Raw genomic sequence first — 12,945 nt, 5'->3', positions numbered from 1 at the left:
TTCGCTAGGTATTCAATCATTCTTGCTTCTTTAGCCTGATATTCGCCTTTGACTTGATTTACTACTAGCTATGAATCGCTATAGATTTTCAGGATTTCTGTCTTCACCTCTAGTGCTAGGCTAAGTCTAGCGATTAGGGCTTCGTATTTGGCGACGTTGTTGCTAGCATCAAATCCATTTTTTACTCCGTACTCAATTCTGACTTTTCTCGGTCCCTTCAAGATGGCTCCAGCTCCAGCTCCTTTTTCGTTCGAGGCTCTGTCCACGTGTAATTCCCATATGAAAACCGGGATAGTTTCTTCTTGTTCGCTGGGGGTGATTTCTGCTACGAAGCCTGCCAGTGCCTGTGCTTTGAGCATTTGGAGGGATTCATATCGGATGTCATGCTAACTTAGTTGGATGGACCAATGGGCGAGTCATCCAAAGGTTTTGGGTCTCTATATCGCCTTCCGCAGGGGTTGGTTAGTTTTTACTATCACGTTGTGGCTTTAAAAGTGGTATTTCAGTTTTTTCGTTGTTTTACAACGGCCAACTCCATTTTTTCTATCTTAAGATATCTGATTACATCTCCTTTCAGCACTCGGCTGATGTGGTAGATTGGCTTCAGCTCTGCCTCTTTTTCCCCTACCAGCACTGTTCCTATTGTTTCTTTTCTTGTGCAAATGTACAAGTAGAGCGTTTCTCCTTTCACCGGTAGACGTAAGAGTGGTGGCGAAGTTAAAAAAATCTTTAATCTTCGAACGCTTGTTGGCATTCTTCATTCCAGTTAAATTTTTGTGTGCCTTTAAGAGTTTTGAAGAACGGTAGACATCTTTTAGCCGAGCAAGACATGAATCTTTCGAGGGCGGTGATTCGCCCATTGAGTTTTTGAACTTCGTTTATGTTCTTGGTAGGGGTGAGCATCGGTCGGTTCGGTTCGGTTCGGTCCCGAATTGACCAAAACCGACCATGCCGAAATTGTCTTGTGAACCGAACCGCAATATTTTTCACCAAAAACCGAAATTTTTTTGACCGAAATTTTCGGTCGGTTCGGTTCGGTTTCGGTTTTTTAATTCGGTTTGGGCTTTTTTATATGGCCCAACACTTTTATTCTGAAATTAAATACAAGATGAACACAAAATCTTATACACTCATGAAACAGAAAGAACAAATTCATATTTAAAGAGATGAAGATCTTTACAATTAAAATATAGCCACATGAAATAAAATTACAACTTTGAATCAAAAATATTACAGCTAACAATATCAGCAAAAGAATTAAAAAAAATAAATGTATACAAAAAATCAGTAAATCTCATTCAAATAAAGCAATAATAAATAGGAGGATTTCCAGCAACTTCATCTTCTTTAGGATCAGATCTGTCAAATACAAAAATAAAGAATGAATTAATAAGAAGGTATACCAATAATAAATTAAACCAAAAAAATAAAACATAAACAGTTTTAATTTCATACCCATAACACAAAAATATTAAAGAAAAAGATTAAACGTTTACCTGGACTTCAAGCAAATTTCGATTTCGAAGGCATATTAATAAATTTCAGAAGCAACAAATATGACCTTCCAGCAAATTAAAGTGCTCATTCGTTAAGGAAATTGTGTGATTAGGTGTTATTTTGAAAGACAATAGCAAAAGAAATTGATAAAATCAATTAGAAAATAGGGTTTAATTTGATGAGAAAGTAAAACAAGAAGAATAAGAAATTAAGAATAGAGGAGAGAACGGCGCAGTAGAGTGAAAAATGAGAGAATTAGGGTTTCAAAGTTATAAGGAGTATTATATATGTCAAGTTTAGGGGTATTTTTGTGATAGAAATAAACCAAATCAAACCCATTATACATGTGGCCTTATACCTCAAAATGACACTATTTTAACTGGTTCAGTGTTATCGGTTTTTCGGTTATTTCGGTTTTTGACAATCTCAAACCGAACCGAACACCAAACTCCAAACTTCTATTTATCTAACACCGAACCAAACTGTTTTAACCAAAAACCGAACCAAACAACAAATTTCGGTTCGGTTCGGTTTGGTTTTTCGGTCTGGTTCGGTTTCTGGTCACCCCTAGTTCTTGGGCTGTTTCATGTCCATTATTTCTCTGATCTTCTCGGGATTCACCTTTATTCCTTTTTGGGATATCATAAATCCTAAGAATTGTCCTCTTCGCACTCCGAATGCGCACTTGTCTGGGTTCAGCTTCATTCCAAATTTATTCAGAATTTTGAACGTTTTCTCCAAGTCTCTTACATGATTTTCTACGTTTTCGCTCTTGATGATTAGATCATCCACATATATTTGGACTCGCTTTCCGATCTCATCTTTGAAAATGAAGTTCATCAGTCTTTGATAAGTTTCTCCCGCGTTCTTCAACCCAAAAAGCATTACTGTGTAGCAGTAGGTTTCGCCCTTTGTGATGAATGGTGTTTTTTCTTGATCTTCTTGATTCATATGTATTTGGTGATAGCCTTGGGCGGCGTTCGCCAGGCTGTACATTGCATGTCCTGCGATCGAATCGACCAATTGGTCTATATCGGACAGGGGTAACTATCTTTAGGGCAAGCCTTATTCAAGTCAGTGTAATCCACGCACATCCTATTTTTCCCGTTTGCTTTCTTCACTATCACCACGTTGGCAACCCATTCGGGGTAATATACCTCTCTGATGAATACGGCTTTTTTGTGTTCCTCGACTTTGTCAACTATTATCGTTTTCTTTTCTTCAGATAATTTCTTCTTCTTTATTTTACGGGGTTCGCCCCTTCGGCCACATTCAACTCGTGGGATGACGTTTCTTTTCAGTTCTGCAGGAACTCTTCCAAAACTTTCGTATGCTTTTTTATGATTAGGTTAATCGCGCTCCCTTTATCAATTAGTATCCTCTTCACATTCCGGTGTTGGATTATCATAGCTACGACCAAAGCCTCATTATGGGAATGATTGATTCTTCCAAAATGTTCGTCGTCAGAAGTTACTACTGGCAATATTCTGAGTTCCTGCATCTTTTGTTTTTTCTCCAGTGGGTAGCACTGCATACTCATCAGCTCGTTTTTGCGCTTTGACCAATCAGAAATCATCCTTTCAATATAATTTATTTTTGAGTTAAAAAAAGCTCCTTCAAATTGAAGTTGTCAGGATTTTCCCACAAACGACGCAATTGATGGAGTTTGCCTTTTGATCGGTAAACAACCTACAAAATAGGGTAGAAGTTAACCGGACGGTTGTGGTCCAATTAACTCTCCAATGCTTAAGTCAGTTTAGGCTTGAGCAGCGTTTTGAGTATATGAATGTAATTGTGTTTTCAGGCATACTTCAAACTCTTTATATAATAGTTGAGTGAATACCTAGTAGACCTTGAATAGGAAAGTGATTCTTATTTAGTAGCGTTTGAGGTTGAATAGGAAAGACATCCCTTATTCAAATAAAAGTCTTATTTAGCAATATTTTTCTGAATAAACTTATCTTCTTAAGTTGGAGTTTGTGTTCAAATAGAAAATATATCCTGTAGATTTGGTTCTAGGGCGAGTCCCTCATGCGAAGCGCTTTATCCGAGTTTTCAGGAATTCTCTTCGGGATTTTGATGATTCCTTCGGTTTATCGTACGGATTCGGTTGCCGATGTTGTTTGGCTCTTGCTCTTTGGACGAGAGTTGATATTCTTTTGGAGGGTGGATCACCTACAACTCGACTCCACTATAGTTATGATAGGACTCGGTATATATAGGTTATGATGTTTGATAAATTTGCATAATTATATCATAAATTTAGCCAACCAACTTTATTTTAGTTACTAGAGCTAGTAATAATTATTTTTTAATAATTATTTCTTATAAATAATTATAGAATTCTATATTAATGTATAATTTTATTAAGTTTATTATTTTTAACTTGAACAAATATTTATTATAAATATTATATTTATTATTAATAATAATTTAAATAATTCTCAAAATGTCATCGACATTTTATATTAGAAAAGTATATATCGCCTTTGTTGAAAATAATAAAAATTTATAGATCAAATTTAATTTAAATTTTAATGGTTTGACTTTTTAGATAGAGCATCTAATAAAAAAAATGTGGCATAACAATAAATAAATTAATGGCCTAAAAAAATTTATTTTCAAAAAAATATATACTAAATTAATAAAAGTTTGGGTAATGTTAAAAAATTTAATATTATATTTGAAAACAAAATGAATCTCATGAATTTTCATTATAATTTTTTTTTTCATTTTCAATTAGAACATAAATATATTTTAATAATGATTGTTATCACTTATGAGATTAGGTAAGAATTATTTTAAAATTTGATTATTAATTTAGAGTTTAAATTTTTTTGATTGAAACAATTTTAATTATCTAGTATTTAAACATCATAATTAACTTATTCTAATTTTATAAGATAAATACATAAAACAAATTCTCTAGGCTATAAATTTTAAGCAAAGAAAGGGAAATGGTACTAAACGACAAAGAAGTCAACAAAAAGATATTTGAAGATTATCCAAATAATGGAGGATATGGGACCCAATTTGATGTGTCACAGTATATGTGGTCCTTTTATACTTCGCCACGCGTCCAAATGTCATTGCTTTGTGAATAAGACGGGTGTTTAAGCTTCAAATTAAGGTTCCTTTTTTCTCTTTAACACAAAATTAAAGAACAAAGATCAAATCACCCCTTTAATTTTGCACAATAAATAAGTCAATCTCGTCGCTTTTGGTACAAACAGACTCAAAATTTTGCCTTTTCATATTAAAAAATCTCTTCCTTACTTTCACCCAAACATGTTAACTACACTCTCTGTGATGATGAAAAAAATTAAAAAGAACCTCAATATTTTATTATCTCTTAAATTAATTCTCAATAATTATTAATTTTCAATTTTCAATTATATCTTTATTATTTAAAAATTTAAAATTTAAAAATTAAAAATTATTTAATTTTTAATAAAAATTTAGGGCTTTTTATTTCTCTCTTCTTCTTCTTCTTCTTCTTCTTCTTCTCCGGCCACCATCCGTTTTCTTCCAATAGCCGTACGCCTCCTTTCTCACATCTACCCCAACTACCGACCTAAAACAGATTGCTCATCCTTAGGGATGAATGGGTTGTTCATTCAAAACAGACTTTTGGGATGAACAGGTATATGGATTTTGGTGGCGGTGGCGGCGGTTTACAATGGGTTAGAATTAGGTTTAATTAGTTTTAATTAAGTTCAGCTAGTGTTAAATAGGGTTCAATTGTGTTTAATTAGTATTAAAGTAGGATTAATTAGATTTCAAAATTATAATTAGTAAATCTCATTCTCTTATTTGTATTAGAGGGGCCTTTTTAATATGAAAATCCAAGTTGCGAGTTTTTTATTATGAAAATGCAAGTTGTGGGTTAGTTTGTACCAAAAGCAGCGAGACTGACTGATTTGATATTTTATGCCAAGTTGAGGAGGAGAACTGATACTTTGTTCCCAAATTAAATTGTGGCTTTTAAAAAAAACGGGTAATAAACAATGGAGATGTCCAAACTTTTGCTATATTTCATTTTTGTCACTGAACTTTGATTTCTTTTATTTTGTTACTGAACTTTAATTTCTCTCAATTTGGTTATCTAATACTTCAATTTTGTTACCAAACTTTGATTTTTTTCAATTTTTCTATCATTTTTTTTTCAATTTGGTTACAGAAATCAGTTGTTACGTCATCTTTTTTGGCCTAAAAATCTTAGTTGAAATAATTTTAAAATTTACTTACCAAAATGAAAAAAATAAATTAAAATTCGATAAATAAAATGAAATATATCGATAGTTTGAGTACCTGCAGTGTCTATTACCCAAAAACTCTATTAAAAGTGTCAGAAAGTAATTGCAAGTTATTTCTAAATTGGAGCTCAAGTAGTAAAATATTGTTAGAGAATTTAAAATTGAAGGATTAAAACAAACCAAAATACTAAACATACGGTGCTTTGCTTTCTAAAACCACAACCTTGATTTTTATTGGGTATAGTGTTAGATTAAAGAGGTAAATAAATCTTGGTTGATTAAATCTTACAATTTGGCAAACTTTAAAAAATTATTTAATTTTTTAAAATTTTAATAATTAATCTATTAACTAAGATAACTTGCGATAAAATTAAAAATTAATTATTAAAAGATAAATATTAAACTTTAGGATTAATTTCATATAAAATCATGACCTTTGCGCTAAGTTTCAAAAATAACATAACCTTTGAAACATGTCAATTATAGACACCACCTTTCATTTTTTTCAAAAATAACATCGGCGATTTTTAGTGGCATTTTTGTTGACGTGGCAGCCCATTGGTTGTCCAAGTCAGCAAAATTTCACCAAAAAATATGCCCATGATGAAATTGGAAAAAAATGAAAGGTGGTGTCTATAATTGACACGTATTAAAAGTAATGTTATTTTTTGAAATTTGGTGCAAAGGTCATGATTTTATATGCAATTTACCCTAAACTTTAAACGATAAATAAAAGTTTTAAATGCTAATTTATAACATGTTTGATAATTTTTGTCATAAAAAAAATTATTGTAATTAGTATACTATCTTATGTTAAGCTGCAATATATAATTTAAATTTAAAATTGTAATATAATAGCTATAATAAAGAAATTACTTCTATATAAATATAACTAAATATAATTGTATAATTGCTAATAATAGACATAATGACTCTAAAAATTTAAAAATTTACCATTTTTGTCAATTATAATCAAATTCTTAAATTTATGAAACTTGATTTCAAAAATACTATTTTAATTATAGTATTGCCTAATTGAATTAATTAAATTTGATTCTACTCATATAGCAAACATTAGTCGTTGGTCAACTTCGTGATGCTCAACTCTTGGAACCACGACTCAAGAATGACTGTGAATAGTAAATGGTTAAGAGATTGATTCTGTGAATCGACATTCCAATTGATTATGTATGTTTTGCATATGAGAATGGATTTAATGCATGAATTTTGATTTTTACTTAATGTTTACATTGGCTGATCATGGCAACCAAGAAAAACATTATCATAAGCCATCATCTTATCTTGGAGACAATAATAAATAACCTAGACTCTATTCAATTTATATACATAAAGTTTAAACGGGATGTATATAAGAAATTAATTTTATTATTACCATCGTTAATGTATAAAAACACATCTATTACATTTTCATGACAATTCTATGATTTATATGTATTTGATTTATGAACTTTGTTAAGTCCGTGTGATCAATTAGATATGAGTTGGGCTTTAGTTTGTGTGCGGAAAACGAAGTGCGGACTTATCGGGTATAGATGGAAGCATGTTTAACTCTTAAGTAGCATGATTAGTTAAGTTTCTTCCCTAATCTCATAAAAAATCTTCTTTAGTTTCTTGTAAAATTCAAAGAAAACATAAAGTATAGAAAAAGGGTTATTTTTTTATTGAGATCACAAGACGCCATTAAATTGGCAGTTCGCCTTCAACTTCCAACGGTCGTTTTTTGAAGGGGATGCAAAGAATATTATTGAGGCAGTGTCTAGAGGCTTCAGTGTGGATTATAATAGCGACGTGATAGTTCAGGATTGCAAAATACTAGCCAGAAACATTATGACTCGTTCGTTTCCATTTGTAAAAAGAACTTGTAACTGGGAGGCTCATAGTTTAGCCAAGATAGCCCTTTAAGATTATAAATTCTGTTGTAACATTCTAGCACATCCTGTGTGGCTAGATTCGAAATTCATGTAGTCGATTCCTTATCATCAATGATAATCCATTGTTCTGTTTTAAAAAATATTTACTTATTGGAAAGTTAAATGTAGCAAAAATGAAAAATTGAGGATACCACTAAAACAAAATTGTATTTGAAAGATTTAATAGTAAAAATTATATAACTCAGTTATAAAAATGATAAAAGTTTAGGGCCTCTATTATAAATTTTGCTTACAAAATTAACTTTAAACCGTATTAGAAAAATCATCATTTTTTCTTTTTGAATGATAATTTAAAACCACATTATACAAGGTTGAGCAATATTAATCTACTTTTGAAACCCATCACATCTATATAAAAGAAAAAACATTTTTTTTCTTTGCTTGCCTGATTTACAAAAGTCTGTCACTTTGGAGTTGCAAAGAGTTTTTTTTGTCTATCTGATTTTCAGAATTTCGTTCTGACTAATCCGGATCCGATCCGCATCACGCACTTGGTATGGTGAATGAGTCTGTTAGTGGAGAGTTTCTGCATTTACAAGTGAATCTGAAATCTTATTTAAGCGATATCAAGCCGCTTACCACTTAGACCAACCTCGTTGGCTGGAAAGAGTCTTTCAATTTTATGTCAGAGTAAAAAAATAAAAACATTAAATCAAATACTTTTATATAAGAAAAACAAATACAATGTGAAGGTGTTGAAAGAGCAACTTGGTAGCTTTTTAAAATGTTTCATTCTGACGTTTGCATGCGCATGGTGATATTTTTGTGTATTCACTCTTGCGCATGCATATGATCCTATAACCATTTTAATTCTTTGACCCACTCACTTTCTTTACCCTAAACTTATTTATTTATATTAAATCTAAAAATAAGGATGATATTATGTATTTATCAATTATAACAAAAATACCCTCTGCGTCATTCAAAAAGATAGAAAAATTAACTTTTTTCATTCCATAAAAATAAAAGAAATACCAATTTTATATAAAAGTATTAAAATAATTTTAGAGTTTAACATATCAAAATTAATAGAGTAATAATTTATCTTCACTGAATATTACTCACTGCTTACATTATTTGAAATATAGCTAATTGGTAACTGATTATTGTTTCAATATATTACTTTTACATATATGAGATTTTATTAGACATTTGTTTAGTGGTTTTAGTTTTTTAAAATTATTAATTGATATAATTGTTTTGTTTAAAAAGATTAATTTAGAAATTTTATTACAAACTAAGTATAATTAGTAACTACCTTCTTTTTTTGAGAATAACTATAGTGTAATTTTTTCTATCATTACAAAACAGAAAGAGTATATATGTATTTAATTATTTTTAAATATTTTTTTATTCTCATTATAATGGAGAAGAGAGAATTGAATCTAGTTTTTTTAGATTAAATTATAACACTTATTAATAGATACGGATATAGCTATGGAAATGCATATTCATTTAATTATATTTTTGATTTTCAATTGTCTACTTAATTAAAGTAAATTTTGATGAGTATTTAGTTATTAATAGTATATATTATATATTTTACTACATTTTAAAATTTATTATATAATTTTTTTATTATCATCATTATAAATAAATTATAAACTAATATGTCGTGCATAAAATGAATATTTCATTCTAAAAAAAATTGAAAAGAAAAAAGCGCTTGTGAAAGAAAAAAAAACTCACAACCTTAATAAATTATCTGAGCTATATTCACTCGTTAATGAGAACACCGAAATATATATTATTTTGGCACCACATCAGTGTTTTTTGGACAAAAAATAGATTGGTGTTTTCATATATCAAAGATTAAAGTAGGTGACGGATTTCGCCAATTTGCAAAGCACATTAAAGTTTATAATTTTTTAACAAATAACCCAAACTAAAATTACTAGTATTTTACTTTTTAAAAATCAAGATCTTATAATTTCATTTCAATTGAGCTAATCAATTGGTTTATAATAAAGAAATTATTAGTTTTATGATTTCTAATATCTAGTTTCTTTCTAGTTGAGATTCTATCCATGTAGTTCTAAAATGATGATTTCAATTTTCATTTTTGTTTGTTCTTCATCTTCTTGTTCATGTCCCACATATTTTGATTTTATGTTCTATCTTATCATTGTTATTGAAATGTATTCCAAATTTTACTTTCATATAGACAGAAACCTATGATAACAGTTGCAAAAATAGCCTCTAACTTTCGCACAAATAATGGCACCGTTTTTAGCAAATGTGATATCAGTTGGTCAATACCAACTTCTTTTTTTTTTTTTTTAAGCCCATCCGGTTTTCAAGGTTTCGCCTTGACTAATCCGGATCCGACCCGTATCGCGCACCTGGCATGGTGGGTGAATCTTCCAGTGAGAATTTTCTGCATTCACAAGGACTCGAACCCGAGACCTTGCTTAAGCGATACCAAGCCGCTTACCACTTGGACCAACTCCCATTGGTTCTTTAACATACTTCCAATTGCACCTATCTTTCAGGCTTGTCTAGACTAATAATTAGGATGTGTAATTGGTCCAAAGTTGAAACTAACCAATTTTTATATCTTTAAATCAAGCCGAAAATCAATTGTATCGGAATAAGAGACCGAGTGATTTTATGGGTTTTTTTGTTTTCTCCAACCAGTCGAGCTTTTATTTGTCAAACTCTAACTTGATTCTCCTGATGTGGCTGGACTTCTCGGCCAACTAGACCAACAACTGTCTAATCCTCTTTTTTCATTACGATGAGTAATCAGTAATTCGGTTAGGTGTTAATTGGCGAAATTTGACGGTATTTTTAAGAAGATACAAACTGAAAAAATTGAAAGAATAAAAGTTTTGTTTATTTTGATTGATTCTCCTGATGTGGCTGGACTTCTCGGCCAACTAGACCAACAGCTGTCTAATCCTCTTTTTTCATTACGATGAGTAATCAGTAATTCGGTTAGGTGTTAATTGGCGAAATTTGACGGTATTTTTAAGAAGATACAAACTGAAAAAATTGAAAGAATAAAAGTTTGGTTTATTTTGTTGAGTTAATTGGTTTCAATTTACCGAAGAACAATAATACTTTTAAACAATAAAATTAAACAAAAAAGTTAAAAGTTACTGAATTTAGAAATCATATCTAAATCAAAATATACTACATTATATATAGCATTTAAAGACATAAAAAAATAATATTACTATTAAGAAAATTATATTGTATGTATATAGTTCAATTAACTAGGATTAAAATTAAAAACCGAACTAAATAAATATTTTTAATACACAAAATGAATCGACAATTTTCGTTTTGTTCAGTACTCACCCCCTAAATTCTTCTCCCAGCTTGCATCATAGACCTATTCCTTTAAACAAAAATTCCCGCTGTTTTTATAAGAATCTAAACGTTTTAAATTGAATTGAATCAGTCGATATAATTGACTTTTTAATTCGGTTTGGTTTTACCAAAAGCTTTTACTATTAAAATCAAACCAATATGGAAAAAAGTTCAAACTAAATCGAACCGAAATTATCGAAATCTCGGTAAATTATTTCAGTTCGGTTTTGCACAATGATTGTTGACACAGTGAAATTCTAGACCAAATTTGGAAATGAGAATGATGACACTTGTTTGGACCATTTGAACATGCTTAGGGCAAAGTCAGTCTCCAGCAGAAATATAGGCGCAATCATATGTATGTGACAAGCTAGGCAAGTTGATACTAATCAAGCTATGACTAGTTTTGCAAATTCAATGCAAATTTTTAAATTTTTGTAGTTTGAAAAATAAATTTTACTTTTTACGCAATTTAAATACCGATAAAAAAAATCGTATCAACCAGTTTTCAGTCGGACCTAATATGAATATTAGAGCCCATCTTACTATTATCTTTTGTTTTTGAGTTTTCGGGATTTTATATTAGTATCGATCTATATTCACACAGTGTTTGAATTGCAAACAAATAAAAGCTCATGTTTCGAATTGTAAAAATTAAAAGTTCGTATACAAATTGCAAAAACACTTCATGATTTATTTGCTTTGAAGCTAACAAAAAGAGTATACGAGCAATTCATCAAGAAAAAATTTCAAGAAATGAAAAACTGATAAAACTCATCAAAAATGAGTTTAAATGCCAATAGCATTAAGAAGCTCAGAATGTTGAGAGACAGAAATTAGTGAGTTGGCAACAATAGCAGCAACAGCAGGGACCCCAATACTAGGAAAAGTTGAATCACCATAGCAATAAAGATGTGATATAGGACTTGAATGTCCAGGAAAACTATTCTTTCTGGCTTCTATAGCTTCTCCATAAGTACCTCTATTCCTCCGAAGAAATCTCCGGTGTGTCAACGGAGTTCTGACCAACTTCACCTCACACTTCTCGCAACTGAATCCTGAACGAATTGCACGCTCAACTGCCTTTCACATTACATGTCTTACAGAAATTCCGTAAGTAATTCACTTGCCTCTAGAACTTGGACGCGTTGGACGATGAACACCAAAATTAACTATAGAGGACTAAGTGACCAAAGATTTGGGTTAATTACTCAAAATTTACAAGTTCATCGCATATGAATTCAGAGGGCAAATTGATATTTAAGTCATTCCGCTTTAATAAGATCAAAATATAAAAGAATTCATTAAACCAGTATGATAATGTTATGATAACCAGATGATAAAGTTATCATAACATTATGATAACATTATGATAATATCTATGATAATTTTATGATAATATAGTGTCTGATCATGTCGTTATCATAACATTGCAGTATGCTAACTAGATGATAATGAAGTATGATAAGGTTATTGATAATTGTATGATGACGTATGTAAAAAATTAAATTACATAAGAATTCATGATACCAGTATGATAATGTTATGATAACCAGATGATAACGTAGTAAAATTATAATTATTTTAAATACACAGAGTAAAAACATAAATCTGAAAAAATCGTGAAGTATTTTCTGTAATTTTTACGTGTTGATGTAAAAAATACAGATATTTTTATTTTTATGGTAAATACGGTAAACTTTCCTAAAATCTTTTAGTCGATCCATAATCTCTTCTTTAAGTTACAATTACAATTAAACATCTCGTTTAATAAATATTCACTCTTTTCTTTCCTTAAATACTTTATAAAAATTAAGATAATGTCGTTTTCTTGATAATTTGTTGTTGAACTCTAAAAAAAATTCTTATTTTTATAATTTTGTCTTTATCTAGTTTTTTATTTAATTTATTTTGGATATAAATGT

The 12,945-nt window shown here is 30.1% G+C and overlaps 1 long non-coding RNA gene across 1 annotated transcript; it reads right to left on the bottom strand.

Annotated features, from left to right (window-relative positions):
- Positions 1-1,133: 1,133 nt before the first annotated feature.
- On the bottom strand, positions 1,134-1,816 carry LOC126661129 (uncharacterized). The gene is made up of 2 exons (XR_007635518.2): positions 1,497-1,816; positions 1,134-1,359 (listed from the first exon to the last, which is right to left on the bottom strand). It is a non-coding gene; the product is annotated as an uncharacterized LOC126661129 (long non-coding RNA).
- Between the last annotated feature and the right edge of the window lie 11,129 nt (positions 1,817-12,945).

This window comes from Mercurialis annua, linkage group LG8 (assembly GCF_937616625.2).
Source record: "Mercurialis annua linkage group LG8, ddMerAnnu1.2, whole genome shotgun sequence".
Lineage (NCBI taxonomy): Eukaryota > Viridiplantae > Streptophyta > Magnoliopsida > Malpighiales > Euphorbiaceae > Mercurialis > Mercurialis annua.
This window is presented reverse-complemented; position numbering and strand designations above follow the sequence as displayed.